The 16,163-nt window shown below is 49.6% G+C and overlaps 1 protein-coding gene across 2 annotated transcripts in view; it reads left to right on the forward strand.

The window, feature by feature from the left end:
- ESRRB (estrogen related receptor beta) overlaps positions 1-16,163 on the forward strand; it is a 173,644-nt gene that overhangs the window by 117,413 nt on the left and 40,068 nt on the right. The gene's annotated exons all lie outside the window — the stretch shown is intronic.

Consider the following 16,163-nt stretch of genomic DNA (forward strand, 5'->3'; position numbering starts at 1 on the left):
GGCCTTAAGATTGGCCATGTTTCCAGTTCTCCCTGTTAGTTGAGACGTTGTGGTGTAGTGGTTGTCCAGCGGGTTCCTGGATCAGACAGCACCATCCGTTACGGCTAGATGCCCCTGGGCATGCTGCCTCGGTTTCCCTCTGGGTTCATTTCCTTCTTGGTAAGGTGCGATGCTCTCATTCCTTCTTCACATAGAGATGTTAAAAGAAAAGTAAGTGAGTTGGTATGTACAAAGCACTTATAATATTGCCTGGTGCTTTGTAAGTGCTAAATAAATGCTTGCAGGTATGATTTTCACTTTTACCATATCACTTACGACGGTGTTATCACTAAGACACAGACACACACTTTGTTTTATCGTACATGGTGGGCTTTTGTAATTACATATATGTAAGTAAAACGGTATATTTTGATTTAGGATTTAAATTATTTTGGCTATCTTAGTTACAGATAATAGCTATTTTTTTAAATGAACCCTTGGGGCGCCTGGGTGGCTTGGTCGGTTGAGCATCCGACTTCGGCTCGGGTCATGATCTCGCGGTCCGTGAGTTCGAGCCCCGCGTCGGGCATAAAGCTTACTTTTTAAAAAGGGGGGGGGGGGCACCTGGGTGGCTCAGTCGGTTGAGCGTCCGACTTCAGCTCAGGTCACAATCTCACGGTCCGTGAGTTCGAGCCCCTCGTCGGGCTCTGTGCTGACAGCTCAGAGCCTGGAGCCTGTTTCCGATTCTGGATTCTGTGTCTCCCTCTCTCTCTGCCCCTCCCCTGTTCATGCTCTGTCTCTCTCTGTCTCAAAAATAAATAAACGTTTAAAAAAAAAAAAAATAAATGAACCCTTGAAAAAAATGGTCAAAATTCAACCAGTACCAAAGAGTAAAGCAGTTAAAATTACATTTTCCTAAAACCCCAGACTCGGGTTCTTTACACCTTCCTGAGAAGGAGCCATGATACGCACTGCTTTTAGCGAGCGTTTACGGAGTGTGTTCACATCAGGCACTGTGCTAGACTCTAGCATGGGTGCATGAACACATTTCAGTCCCTGCCAGCTTCACACTCCTGAGTCTGGGAGGACACCCTGGAATCTCGGAGTTTGAAAAGCACTGTGTGATTAATTGGGAGTCTCCGGCCTCAGCCAGGGTTGAAAACCTCCAGTCTGAGAGCCAATCTGTATCATTGGGTATCTGACAAATAAACATGACATGTTTCCACCAGTTTAAGTCACTGAGACGGCAACTGTTTTCTTCCCAGATCAGGAAATGGTCTCGGTAAGATTGCCATTATTTTTTAGATTCTTTGAGGTCAGCTTTTGAAAAATTGCTTTTTAGGAGACAATCCCGTTTTCTTCACTCCATGTGGTTCTTCACTGAGGGTTCTGGAGGGTTCTGGATCAGATTTTCTGAAAGTAGAGGCTGGGGCAGACTCAGAAACCCTGCTCTCCCTCAGCAGAGGCCCGGGTGCTGAGAGTGCCCTCAGCACTTCAAAAGCCCACTTGAAGGATTTGTAAACAGTCTTAATTATTTGCTCCACAAAGAGGATAATGATCTTTTCCTAGAAGTCAGAGGACAAAGAGCAGCATTTCGTGCATTCAGAGCTCAGCTGCTCTTGTCTCTTTGTCACAAGTTCTGGTTCTCCTTTAGAACCGGGAAGAGGTTTCTGTTTAGAACCCGGAAAAGTACACTGTAAAGCTGATGGTTTGCTCTAGTCATTTCATTAAGTCTTTGGTTTTGTTCTAACGTGGATTTTGACTTTGTTGTTTCTGGACATAATGGTTGTAGAAAATGTGGAAACATAGTTAAAGTGTAAAGAGGAAGACCAGTAATTGGACAGCCTCACAAAGACCAGCGGGTACCGTGGGAGTGTTCTGAGAGAGGTACTGGTGGGGGGGCAGGAGAGAAAGACCAGAGCACCTGCCCTCTAAGCGTCTAAAGCTTAGAGCTGAGTGAGTTTGCAGGCCTAGCCTAAGGCTCCAAACCAGGGTACAGTCCCCTAAGCGTCTGTGCATCCTGGGTGGCTCAGTCGGTTAAGCGTCTGACTTCAGCTCAGGTCATGATCTCACAGTTTGTGAGTGAGAACCCTGCGTCAGGCTCCTGGCCGACAGCGCAGAGCCTGGTTGGGATTCTCTCTCTCTTCCTCTCTTTCTGCCCCTCCCCCACTCTGTCTCTCTCTAAATAAACCTGAAAAAAAAAATAAAGAGGCTATTCAGGCCATGTTTTAAAAGTCTGGTAACTTGGACTGAGGGCCTCTCATCACAGAACGATCCATTCACTAATTGATATAAATGCTTGGACAAAGCTCTAAAGTCATGCTAGCTCATATTCTGTCTCCGTAGATCCCTTCAGTCTCTCAATTCCATGCTTACATCAATATGGAAAGAAGTTTATGGAAACAAGGATGTCATGGTAGACTTGAGGAAAAAACCCTCAGACAGCTGTTCTTTTTTTTTTTAAGATTTTATTTTTAACCTCTACACTCAGCGTGGGGCTCGAACCCACGACCCCAAGATCAAGAGTCGCACACTCCACCGACTGAGCCAGCCAGGGACCCCCAGCCATTTCTTTTCCTATAAACATTTATTGAGTACACTCTGCGTGCTTGGCTGTGCTAGGTGGGAGCACTGTGGGGCTGGGGGAAGGGGCCGGGAGAGGTGGGCTGAGAAGAGCCTACAGGCTGAAGCCTGCTTTTGTCAATCAAGTTGGATTAGGACACTGCCACACCTATTCGTTCACGTGGAACCTGGCTGCTTTGGTGCTCCAACAGCAGGCTGCCACAAAGCCTAAAACATTTCCTGTCTGGCCCTTTACAGAAAAAATGTGCGCTCTCCTGCACTACAGCATTGAACAAGATAGGTACAGTCCCTCTGTCCTCCTGGGGCTTAGGATCAAACCCCTAGTAGTGCACGTTCAGTGTTTGGTGCAACTTTGCCTGCCCGATTCTGTGTGAAAGGGAGTTTGTCGTCCATGCTGGAGATGGTGAGGACACCAAGAACAGATGAGCTTAGACGCAAAAAAGGCACCTTCCCGAAGGGACCCAGTGGCTCCACAGCTAAGGAGATAATCCTCAACCTGACCGAATTTACTAGCATATCTAAGGGGGAAAAAAAATGTGCTCATCAAAGAAGATTGATCAGCCCCCTACCCACCCACCCCCCACCCCCCCCAGGCGTGGAAAAAGGAGGCAGACTTTGACAAAGGCACCACTCCTACCAAAAGGGAGTCAGCCTGGGGACAGACTGATGTCATTAAACATTCAGTTGATGTGATTAACATCTTTCTGATTATGATCTAGTCACCCCCCCCCGCCCCCCCCCCCCCAGGTCTTCTGCTTAGAGTGATCTTGTAGGTTAGGCACATCAGTTTCTCTTTGTACTTGAATGTGTATCCCTGGGCTTATATGTCAGGTTTTGGAATTTGGCCAATGTGAGTCTGGCCCTGAGAGATGCAGCTCCTTTCTGGACTATGATAGTGACCTCACAGTAATGAAAACCTTTGTAATGAGTACCAAACTGATGAAGTGGCCTTTTAGGGAGCCACCTGGGGGACTTTTCCAAGACGTATCCCCAAACCTTGACCCTGTCACCCTGCCTCCTGTTCCATTGAGAAACTGGAAGCCCTCGATGGGAATGTCCTCAGTTGTTGCCAGCCGATCTACCCACTGCCCCTTGCAAGGGATGGTCTCCTGCCCCAGGCTCTGGGTGAATCCATCCCCACCCCACTTCTGGAGACCCTCCTACCCACTATCTCCTCTCTTTTACCCTCTCACTTCCTAGCCTCCTCCCTTCTGCATTGAAATACTTGTGGTATCTGCAATCTAAGACAAAGAAAACAAAACAATGCCCACACCCTCTCAACTTCCAGCTTCCAGCCCCCCTTTCCCTTCCTCTTCTCAGTTCTTGACCCGCTTTACTGCCCTGTATCTGTATCTGCTCCTGCCTGGGCTTGTGATGAATGAGTCCCAGTTCAGCCTCCCCGTTGCACTCCAGAGCCTTCAGCACCTATAAAACATTTCCACTTGGATGTTCTGGAAGCACCCAAACGCAACAAGTCCTACCTGCCCTTAGACGTCTCTCCTTGCGTCCCAGTTGTCGGTTCCCTGGTGTGCAGGCCAGAAGTGGGTCTCAACCCGGAACTCGACTTCCTGCCCCCCATCCCAGACCAACGTCCCCACAGTCATGTCCAGTTCCGTCTCCTTCCTTCATGTCCCTTGACCTAATGCGTCTCTCTGTTCGCCTTGCTCTGTTCCGGGCCACCACCGACCACTGTGGCTTCTAGTCTGGTCTCCTGGCTGCCAGGATCGCCCCTTCCCAGTCTGTTTTCTTCTGTGCTGCCTGGGAGACCTTTCTGAGCCAATGTCTGAACGTGTCGGTCTCCTGTCTTGCTTATGGGTAAGCCATGGCTCCAGAGCATGATTGAGGATGTCCTCGGGGATTGCCCCACATTGTCCTGGTAACTTTATCCCCTGCCATGCTCCCTAGTGGGCTGCGGGTCCGCCTGACTGCTCTGTTTTCCAGTTCCCAGACCTCATCACACGCCATCACTTTCTAGACTTTGTATACATTCTCCTCCTTACTCTGCCTCCCCCAACCTCCAGGGCCTACTTTTGTCCTTAGGTCTCCAGATAGCTGGCGTTTCCTCTGGGGAAGCCTTTTTCCACTTCCGAGCCCTCTCATCTGACATAGATAGTGCCCCTCCTGGGTGCTCCTGAATACCTTCTGCCAGCACATCGATAACAGTTACCATACTGCATGGTTCTTGCCATGATCTGACTGGGTCCCCAGGGAGATGATAAGTTCCTAGGGAACAGGGGTTACGTTTACTTTGATTTTCACCAAACCCCATGTTCTCCCACAGTGCCTGGTGCCTAGGAAGTTCTCCGTGTGTCCACATGAAAGGTGGTCCCCCCAAAGCGATCCCCCGTATTCCCCACAAGGACAAACTAGTTTGGCCAGTTTGCCTACGGAAACTTGCAGGGATCTAGATAAAATAGTCAAATGTCTACTTAAAACAATGTGTTAATTTTAGTTAAACTTGTATACTTCAAATCACATTATGTAAAAATACCATATTTTTTGAAAAACTTTTTTCTACTCACGTTTTGCTTTTTTAAATATTTTATTATTTTTTTTTTAATGTTTATTTTTTATTTTTGAGAGAGACAGCACGAGCAGGGGAGAGGCAGAGAGACAAGGCGATACAGAATCTGAAGCAGGCTCCAGGCTCTGAGCTGTCAGCACAGAGCCCGACACAGCTTGAACTCACGGATGGCGAGATCATGACCTAAGCCTAAGTCGGACGCTTAACTGACTGAGCCACCCAGGTGTCCCTCTTTTCACATTTTGTGAAGCGAAGTTATCAAACTTGTCACACAGACCTTTGACTAAAGTGTCTTTGCCTTTTCTAGGGCCACTTCCTGAGTCATTCAACAGTGTTTCAGAGCACCCTGTCTTTACTCCTGTCTTAGTTACTTAAAACTTTAGGAGTATGTGTGTGCTTCTAAAAATGTCATTTTGGAGCTGTAAGTATAGTTCCTAGACCATCAGAGCAGTTCTTTTCTATTTGTGTCGATGTATAAGCACGATTTCCACAGTGTATGAGGTACTCTACTGCTTTTGACACTCAACATGTGAGGTCAGATTCCCGGGAATAACTAAATTTGTGTGAAGTCTCTTTACCCCCTTGTTACTGATTCAGTTGGACGATGAGCATTGACTGAGGTCTTGGAGCAGTTGGTCGATATAAGGTGGTGGACATAGCACCTCTGTTCTGAGATGTCACAAAGTCTCAGATATTAAGTGACTTCTTTTCTAAAGGACAGTGTTTGGGGGACACGCCTGCCTCACGCTTGAGCTTATGAAGCCGTTACTCAGTTCTTTGTTGAATATTGGTTGAGTCGCAACCACCGTATTGGGAGCTGGGTTGAGAGTGGATCAAGGGCCCCTACCCTGTGGGGTTGCCGTCTGGGGGGAAGACAGACAGAAAACACGATAGCGGGTAAAGATGCATCATGACAGACTTGAGGCAGGTGCTGTGAAAGAGAAGAGCCAATGATGATATGAGAGGGGTCTAATTTAGACAGAAGATCGGGAAGGCCATGCTGAGAAGAGGACTTCTAAGATAAGGCAAAGCATGTGGAAGAATCCTGGGGCCAATGCTCCAGGTGGAGGAAACAGCTGATGTGCTTCAGGACCAGAAAGAGGGCCAGTGTGGCTGGTGTGAGTGAGGGAGACAGGGAAGGAGATGGGGCTGGGGAGGCTGGCCAAGTCCCGGGTCTGGGTGGTGGGGGGAGGCTTGGTGCATGCTGTACTTGGATTTTCTTCTAGGAGCGGAAGCCACTGATGAATAAATGAACGCACATTGCTGAGGGGAGGGTAAAGCCACCCTGTAGCCCTCCCTACGTCCCCAGGGCATGAGGCCAACTTAGCAGGTCACCAGGAGGCCCCTGGAGCAGCTCCTGGGTCTGTGACTTCAGATGAGAGCAAGTAAGAAAGAAGGCCTGGCAGGCGCTGCTTCTGTTTGTTCACCAGGGGCCCAGATGCAGACTTGGAAGGAAACTCCCCAAGGAAGGGGCAGGGAGATGATTGATGGGTTATCCTGCCTTGGACCACCTCCAGGCCTTTTGTCCTGGAGAATGAGGCCGGGGATCCCACGGGACACGAGGCAAGGGGGGCTGCAGAGACAGAGCTAGGAGTGAGTGGGGGTCGGGACCAGGTTGCTATCCCAGCCCGGCTAGTGACCAGCCGGCTGACCTTGGGCAGGGACTTGTGTCGTCTGGTCTCAGTTTCCTCATCTGTACGAAAAGAGTCAATGAAACCTGCAAACAATTTGCTGTCTGCAGGGCACTGGGGGAAATGAGAGAAAGACCACGTCACAGCCAGAGTGCAAGTCAGGTGAGACAGAGCCTGGGGTGGGTGGGTTGAGGGCATCTCCGAGGAATTCCATGCAAACAGGAGGGAAAGGTGAACATGCCTGGCAGAAAGAACAGGAGTCAGGGGCCCAGAGGAGCAGATGTGCTCTGCTGAGGGGTGGGGGGGGGTGGGGCTCGGTGGCAGAGGATGGGCTGGTAGGGAAAGCAGCGGGAGGCTGGATGGCACAGGCTTGGGAGGCTTTGTGAAGGAAGAGTATAGAGTAACACCAAGATTCGAGGGTGTGTGACCTGTCTTAGAATCCCAATTTGACAATTTCTTTCTTGGTCAGCTTGGTAAAGTTACATAGTTTCTCTGGGCTTTAATTTCCCGGTCAATGAAATGGGACTAATGGGGCTGATAAGCAGTTTCTGGTGCTGGAACGTCATTGCAGATTGCAGACATCAAATGAGTCATGGACGTGAAGTTTTTAGTTTAGTGCCTGGCATATAACTCTTAAATAGATAATAATTGTTTTTGCTGCTTGTGCTTGGCAACAGGAAGCCAGTGAAGGTTTTTGAGCAGAGAATTAATGAGATCTCATTTTAGCAAGTTAATTCTGGCAAGGTAATTCGGGGAAGATGGTCTGGACATGGGAGAGTCTAGGGGCAGGCAGTCCGGTTAGGAAGCGGATTCTCATAGCCCATCCATTTGGAGACATCCAAGCCAGCAGTGGCAGAAGGGTTAAAAGGAGAGGTTGGACTTGAGAAACTTCTGGAAGTGGATTCAGTATAAAATGAACAGTGGCTGGGTTGAGACTGCCCCTTAGGTTTCAAATGTAGGCTGCTAGGGGGCTGGCGAGGTTATTTGACAGCAAGGAAACCAAGAAAGAAGAATATTCCTAGTGGGAGAAGGATAGGCCGGGAGCAAGGGGTTGGGGCAATGGACAAAGTTTGGGACATGTTGAGTTTGATCAGTTCACAGGTTTCACTCTGGAGAGTTGGAACTCGGGGCCTAGGGCTCCAGAGTGTTAGCTGAGTGGGGTTTGGGGATCTAATGAGATCCTCTAGAGCAGTGGTTCGCAAAGTGTGGTCCCCAGAGGAGAAGCACCTGGGAACCTGTTGGAAATACAAATTTCCAGCCCCACCCAGGTTGCTAATCTGAGACTGTGGGGGGTGGGGCAAAGCCATCTGATACAACATGCCCTCCAGGAGAGTTTTTTCTAGAGAAAGCTTTTCTGAAGGAGAGGGGCCAGGGGTGGGGGTGGGGGGTGGGGGGCAAGAGGAAGGACCTAGTGAAGGGAAAGGAAGTAAGAGCCTTGGAAGGAGACTGAGAAGTACCATCTTGCGTCAGTTTCAACATGCACTGCCCCCCCCCCCCCCACCTCTCTGAATTGGGCTATGTGCTGGTTACTCCATGTGGTTGACCCTGCCCTCACATGCACATCAGAACCTGCAGAAAGGGGCCAGTGACCTGGGAGGTAACCCCCGAGATGATAATGGACATTCTTCAGAAGCACAGCATGGTTGGCTCCCTTATTGGCAGAGAGGACGATTCTGTGGGAAAACACAAAAACAATGACTTTGATCAAGAATCTTTCAGGAGAATTGCACTTGGAGAAGTTTTAGCGACACCTTTGATTTGTTTTTCTTCTATTTTCTCTTCCGTATATGCACAAGGATGCTGTACGATCATATCTCTAAGTAAATCTCAAAGAGATCTTTTAATGCGAACACACACGGAAATGCTAGTGGCAAGGAAGCACAGTTGTAGTTTGATTGGCAGAATTGCTTCCTTTCTTGATGCTACATAGAATAATGATGCACTCTTACCACCGGAAGCACCTTGGCGTCAATGTGGTGAATAGAGAACTGATCCGAGACCTTGTGAGAGTCCCTGCAGAGGGAAGGGAGAGGAAATCTTAAGAGCTAGGTGTTCTCTGCATTGGGAAGGACCAGGATAGGGGGCCTGGAACAGGCTGTTGGATTTGACAACTGACGGATCCCTGCTGAGTTCTAGGATTCTCTAAGTGGAGGTTTTGCTTTCAATTTATTTGCTTTTTTTTTTTTTTTTTTAAGTTTCTCTATTCATTTTGGGAGAGAGAGAGAGAGCACACTTGTGCACTGGAGGGGCAGAGAGAAAGAGAGAAGGAGAGAGAGGATCCCAAGCAGGCTTTGCATCAGCAAGGAGCCTGACGCAGGGCTTGAACCCACAAACCAGAAGATCACAACCTGAGCCGAAATCAAGAGTTGGATGCTCAACCACCTGAGCCACCTGGGCACCCCATCGATTTATTTGCTTTGTACTTGAGATACAAAAGTGAGAGAGACCCAGTAACCTCTATCCCCAGGAAGCACGTAGCTCAGAAGGAGGACAACACACGAAATCCTGATTCTGCAACACCCAGCTGGCTGCTTCAAGTGGAAGGTGGTGGGTGTGACCTATGGGGGCAAACAGGAAGGAGCTTGTGAACCTACCCAGGGCAGAAGGGAAGATGGTATCATGAGCTGAGGTTCAAGGTTGTGGGAGAATTTACCAGGAAGGGTTTCAGGTGGAGGGAGGTAGGAGAGGGATCGGAGGCCCCAAAGGTATTAGTGGAACCTACCACCTTAGGGCCCAGGTTGAGGAAAATGAGGACGGACAGGTCAGAGTTGGCCAGATCATAACGAGCCTGGTAGGCTTTGCCCTGGAGGTTAGATTTCATTCTTTATGTGATAAGGAGCTGTTGGACAATTTCTTAAACTTAATTCTTAAGGTAACTTTTAGCTTTTTATCCAAGCAATGTGTGCACGCAGTTTAAAAAAGTATGATAGAAATGTAAGTAAGTCTCCTAATGAAAAGTGACAGTCCTTGGCCCTTCACATATATTCTCTTTCCTCCCTTCATGATCCAAAGTTAGCCTTTTAAGAAAAACTTCTAGCGTTCATCTTCTTAGTTGCTAATGTGATTTTACAGCTGTGTTTACTGAGTTGGCAATTTGGGCATTATTTCTTGACTTCCTGTTATGGACAATGAAGAATTTGTTCCGATTATACAACCCATCCAACCACACACATTTCCAGTCTTCCCATTGTCAGAATACGGTTACCTCACAATTTTTGGTTAAATGTCTTTGCTTCCTGCTAGTCCTTTCTCCACTTGTCCTTGACTCTTCTCCTGGGTTGGATCCCCTGTTTTCTGGATTCTGCCTCTTCCTCTTTTTGCTTCCTCCATTTTGCGGGGAGCACGTGCTGGAAAGGCGCAGGGGAGGTAAAATTGTTGACGCCTTGGAAGCAGGGAAATATCCTTACTCATTCCTTCACCTCACCCCCGAGATTTCTATCTTGGCTTGGTATAAAATTCTGGCTTTAAGTGATTCCATCCCACCACCCCCGCCCCCCCGCCATGACACCGCTGCTCCTTTTCTTAGTTTCTGGTGCTGTCGGCAAGAAGTTGGAGTCATCATTTAGAGACTGTATATAGAGACCTCATACTTCCGCACACGGTTCTGGGTGCTGGGGAAACTTCAGTGAACAAAGCAGATAAAGAAATGAAGTCACATGATGAGTGCCAAAGCAAAAAAAAGTGGCGATGCACACAGGTGTGTGTGTGTGTGTGTGTGTGTGTGTGTGTGTGTGTGTGTCGGACTTTTTCCCCTTATGGTTTCAGATATGGTGGCCGGTCTTATTCTCCATCCTCCGTATTTGACTTGTTTTTTGTTACTCTCCCGGAAAAATTTTAGAATCTTTTCTTTCTTTGCCCTCTCTGGTTGAAATTTTACGACGCAAGCCTCTGTTGTGTGTTGTAGGTCTTTTTATTATTTATTTTTTCATGTTTTTGTTTTGAGATCATTGAAGAGTCACACCCAGTTTTAAGAAATGATGCAGAGAGATCCCGAATACCTTTCACCCAGTTTGCCCCGAAGGTAACGTCTTGCGTAACTACAGTACAGTGTCACAATCAGCAATTGCCATTGATGGAATCTGCCCACCTTATTCAGATTTTACCGGTTGTACACACTCTGGGTGTGTGTGTGTGTAGTTTATGCAGCTGTATCACTTCATGGACTCCTGTGACCATCCCACAGTCAAGATACAGAAGAGCTTTGGCTTTACCCTTTTATACCATAACCACCGCCTGCGCTCTCCTCTCCCTGATCCCTGGCAGCTACTAATTTGTTTTCCACCTCTGTAATTTTATCCAGATCTTTATTCACTTATTCTGCTGGGCTTTCAGCAGGACTTTTTGTCTGTAAACTCATATTCTTCAGGTCTTAGAAGTTTCCACCCTCCACCCCCTCCCTCCCTTTTTCAGTTTCTGCCTTCATGACGACCTCCTGTCCCACCTTTTTCTCTTTTAAAAACTTGTGATGGTTGACGCGGAGCTTCTAGGATCCGTTGTCTAATTCTTACATCTTTTCCAGTCTCTCGTCCATTTCTTGGATTTTTCTGTTCTGTTCTGTTCTGGAGTAGCAGCTCCTCAGCTCTTCTGAATCTTTTGTGATTTACATATTTTTAATTTCTAGGAGCTCCATTTTATACATTTTAAACTTTTTATTGCATGCTGTTCTTGTTTCATGAATGCAGTGTGGTTTTTTGTTTTTTTTTTTCCTTCTCAAGTTAATAGTATGTTGATTATTGCTTTGTGAGGTTTAAAAATGTATTGGTAATCCTCGGCTGTCTGTCTTAAATGCAAATAGGGATAAGGAGGGTAGAAGGAGCATTCCCTCGGTTGATCTTCATCTGCTGGACTTCTTTCTGATGCTGTGCATTCTCCCAGAGAAGAACCCTACAAATTCCTATCTTGGGGTGGGGTGTGGAGTGTGCAGACTGCTAGGATTCAGGGAGTGGGCTTGGGGTGGGCTGGGTGGTCCCACTGTTCAGGCATCCTAGTTTTAGCTTCAGCTTCCCTTCTGCCTGAAGTAGAGTGGGTCCTTGAGTCCAGAACTTAACTTGCTCACAGCCTCCAGAGATGAAGCTGGCTTCTCTTGGGTGGGTTGTGGAGGACTTCTAGATGACCACGTGGAATGGTAGCCAAGTCCTCCCAGCAAATTCCCCAGTTTGTGGCCCCAAAGCCCACCACATCTTCTGCCGTATCTCGAGCCTTCGCTGCCTGAGGCTTTCTGAGGCTCTGCAGTACAAATGGCTTGTCATCTAGATACTACACTTGATCTTAGCCCAAAGGCAGAGAAGCGATGGCTTGTCATCTTTGGCTATTCTGGGTTTTACTTTGTCCATTCTCCTGTGGCAGTTCCCGCCCGTTGCTGCCATTTATCGGGCTGTGGGATGTGTGTGCAGACAGGGGATGTGCCATGATGGAGTTTTGCACAGAAAGATTATTAACGTCCCTCCAGGGGCAGTGTGGGGGTCAGACTGGAAAGGGAACTAGAGACAGAGGAGGCTAGTGCCTGGAGGTGAGTGTGGGGACTGATGAGCGGTGGCCATAGGGGAAGGAGGGACAAAATGTGAATGAAGTAGGATGAGAAGGACCTTAAAGGAATAAAGGAGAGGGAAGAATCCAGGATGCGCCTCAGTTTCTGATCTAGGTGGGGATGGGGGTAGGGGCGGTTTAGTGATCGTTTTGCTGAGACAAGGAGCACAATGAGAGGAGTCGGCTGGGTAAGGATGGGTTCAGCTGAGGAGGTGTGAGGAACCGTAGGGACTTGCAGGTGAAAATACCCAGCAGGCAGATGGATGAAAGGGTGTGAGCACAGGCCCTGCCTCTTTCTGCTCATCCTTACCAAGTACGTGATAGCCCAGGCCAGTGGCACGAATGGGATCATGGAGCTAGGAGGTAAGGAAGAGGGAAGGGTGGACAGTTGAGGACAGTGGGCCCCACAGAAGGAGATAGTCTGTGTCCCCCAGAAGTGAGATAGATAGGGAAGTGGAGCCAAGTGACTACTGGCCCAGCCCTTCCACGGCAGTGACCTAAAATGGCGGCCATTCGGGCTCCGATGTTAGCCAGCCGCCTCTGAGACATGCGTCCCCCAGGAGCCCCCTGTCTAAGCTCTGCGGCCCCAGCCCTGAGCCCCTGAGCCCCGGGAGAGGACTGCCCACTCCCTGCAGCTGTTCAGAGACAGCTGATGGTGACGCCCTTGGGGTTTCCTTCCTGGGGCACAGGATCAAAGGAGCTGATGGTGGGGATTTCCCCTCTGCCTCAAGGCCAGAGGTCACACAGAAGTCCAGGTCAGGCTCTGAGCATTCCTTCCTCCCTTCCCTACCACAGGTGCGCACGCACCAACTCGGAGGTCGCCAGTCTTAGTGTTCTTAAATGTCAGAATGGGTGGCTGGCCTCACGTCAAAGACTTACCCGGAGTCTTCTGCTGAATTTACCCTGGCAGCACTGCCTGCGTGTAAAAATAGGCACCGCAGCCTTGAGTCCTTGCTTGCCCACACATTGACTCTGCTGAGCCCTGTGCGTGCTTTCTGACCCTGTATCACGCAACTTTGTAAGACGGGCATGTGCTATATGCCCATTTTACAGATGAGGAAGTGGGCCCAGAGAAGTTAGGTGACCTGAAGTAGTGTCTCCCTGTGTCTGTCCTGGGCACACTCCTGTGTTAGAACTCTGAGTTGATGCTAGCCATTGGCTAGGTCCTTGTCCTATGAGGGCCCACCTCCAAACCTGCCAGGCTTCAGCTGGTGGTGAGTGTGTGTGTGTGTGTGTGTGTGTGTGTGTGTGTTCCACAGATGCCCCTCCCTGCTCCTGAGCTCTCCTAGACTGCCCTCCAGAGACCACAGAAATTCTGATGAATTAATCTCATCACTTTATCGAGGAGGCACTTACAGAAATTACAAGGCAAGGCCAGCAGCCTGGCTTTCTGGCGGCCAGCCGCTAGGGCCATAAAACAAATTGAAAGGAACAAAAATAAATAAATAAAATCAGAACTCTCTCTCTTGCACACGCACGCGCACACGCAGGGTCAGGAACATCGTTCTATCCTTGTTGTTAATGCTCAACCCTCTTGTCCTGGGAGAGCACCAGTGCCAAATCGCAGGCATTCCTTGACCCCCCGCTGGAGCGACAGCCCCTCCAAACCTGGGATCGGTCCTCCTTCAAGGGATGACAGGTTGGCTGTGCAGCCGAGACCAGTGAAGGTGAACGGCTAGCAGCATGCAAGTGGCGTCCCGAGGCTGCGTGAGTTACCTTGCCAGGTGAACGCAGGGCCGCTACGGGCCCTGTGAGCTCACTGCACAGTGGTTCCGAGCAAGACTGGAGCCAGACCATCTGGGTTCAAGTCCTTGCTCTGACTCATCCTGGACTCTGCTCTCATCTATAAGGTGGAGGAAAAGATGTTTACCTCCCAGAGTTGTTGGGAAAATTAAAGGTGCAGTATGTGAAAAGCACACCAATAGCTGCTTCATGGGAAGCACCTGTTAGTGTTGGCTCTCGGCGTGTACTGAGCGCCTCCTGTGTGTGCCGAGCGCCTGGACTCCAGAGGAGCTGGTCTAGGAGTCAGGTGACGGTGAGGAGTAGCACCTGTATCCATGGGACCTGGAGGTGTAGACGGGCCAGGTGAGGTGGTGGAGGGAGCTTACTGGGGTTGTTCTAAGCAGCTGGAACAAAGGCCGGGAAGCCTGTGTTATCACTGAGTTCCAGGAACTGATGATTATGCGGGACAGTGGGGGGGGGGGGGGGAGGGATATTGAGGCTGGAGAGAGAGGGGTGGGGGTGGGAGGGTGGCAGGGACCAAACTCTACAGAGCCTCCTAAGCCAAGATAGACTTGGATGAATTAATTCATATTTGTGTTTTTCTCCTGTTTACTGTGCTTCTGGAAATACTGAAATTATTTGCCAAGAAGCCACACAAGCCAGAGTGACCTAAGAAATGGTTAGGGCTGGATAAGAGGGGAGGGGCTCACAGAATCCTTATCCCTTCCCCTTCCTGCCCTCTCCCACCCTGCTGCACCGAGGGGGACTTTTAGACCCTCCTCCCCGCCCTGCAAGAAATGGGAGGGAGAAAGGTGATAAGGTGATGGCGGCTGGAATTCAGAAAGAGGTGGGTAGAGAGATGGAGATCTAAGGTGCCCCAGGCAAGTCATGTCTCCTCCCCAGTACTAAATGAGGCTGAGAATACTCTAAAAGCTCTTGTGAGCCCTCACCTTGTAATCGGGGGGCGCTACAATTTTATGACTTCAGAGCCCTTTGTCAGGGGCACAGCTTGGTTCCTGCTGGCTCTCAGAAAATCCAACGGTCAGTATTTTCCATAGGCCACAGGGGGAGGCTGAGGCACAGGGATTCTGGAAGACAGCTCCCTCCCGACTTCCTCCAGACCACCACCTCAGCTGCTGGGGTGGCAACAGGGAGGGGCCTGTCTGGTTTCCCCAAGCTTCTTGTGGAGTGCAGGGGTGGCACAGGGGCTCTGTGTGGCCTTCAGTAACTCATTTCAGCACCCCCTAGTCTCAGTTGCTGGGCCTGTGAAATGGGGCACTGGTGGGCCCACCTCCGAGGGGCCTTGTGAGGAGTGACCACTTGTGCGGATCATGCACGGGAGCTGGTGCGCAGTAAAGGCAGCTGTTGGAACTGCTAATGTGGATGGGGCTGGGGGGAGAGGGGGGATTCAGAGGCCAGGCAGGTCTGGAACTAAACTTTCAAGCTCTGTCTCAGGCCAGGAGTGACCTTTCAGAGGGTGCTCCATGCTGGGCAGTGTCCTTGCTAGGCGAGGTGGGCCCACAAGCACCCCTGCTTCGGAGGAACGTCCCTGGGCCTGAGGAGAGGGTTAGGACGGCAGCCTTCTCCCTGCTCCCTCAGGTGGGCATCTGATGGGGGTGGGCAAGGGGAGTTTACACTAGTCCAGAGTCTGTTCTCAAAACCACAGGCTCTGGCAGGCCTCCCAGAGTTGGGACAGGGGCTGAGAAGACCAGATAAAAACAGAACAGCACTGGGTCACTGTTGCATTTTACCTTCCAATTGCCTTTCTCTCTTCTACTCCACTGGACCTCCCTTTCCTTCCCATTGCCTTTCTCTTCACATTTATAGCTACACAACGCCTATTTGTTAAGTAATTATAGGCAGGTAAGAGGACATGGGAGAGACGCTATGCCCTGTGTTAGAAAGGCAGCCACAGCCTTTCCTGTAAAATGGGGGCAGTGTCAATACCGACCTCGCGTGATTGCCATGAGGATTCTGTCGGTGACTCATTCCGCAAGTTTTTCTTGCATGGCTTCTGCATGGCAGGGGCTGATCTCGGTGTATCCGGGAGACTGAGTGGTGAACAGCACAAGCGTTTGCCTTCGTGGGACTGACAGCCTCCTGGGAGCATGGGTCAGGTTCATGGTAGCCATTATTAGAATACATTCAAGGGGCGAGACAAGAAAACGGTCACCAATTCCCTCTGTAGTAGGGCTGTG

The sequence above is a fragment of the Panthera onca genome, chromosome B3, assembly GCF_046562875.1.
Source record: "Panthera onca isolate mPanOnc1 chromosome B3, mPanOnc1 haplotype 2, whole genome shotgun sequence".
Lineage (NCBI taxonomy): Eukaryota > Metazoa > Chordata > Mammalia > Carnivora > Felidae > Panthera > Panthera onca.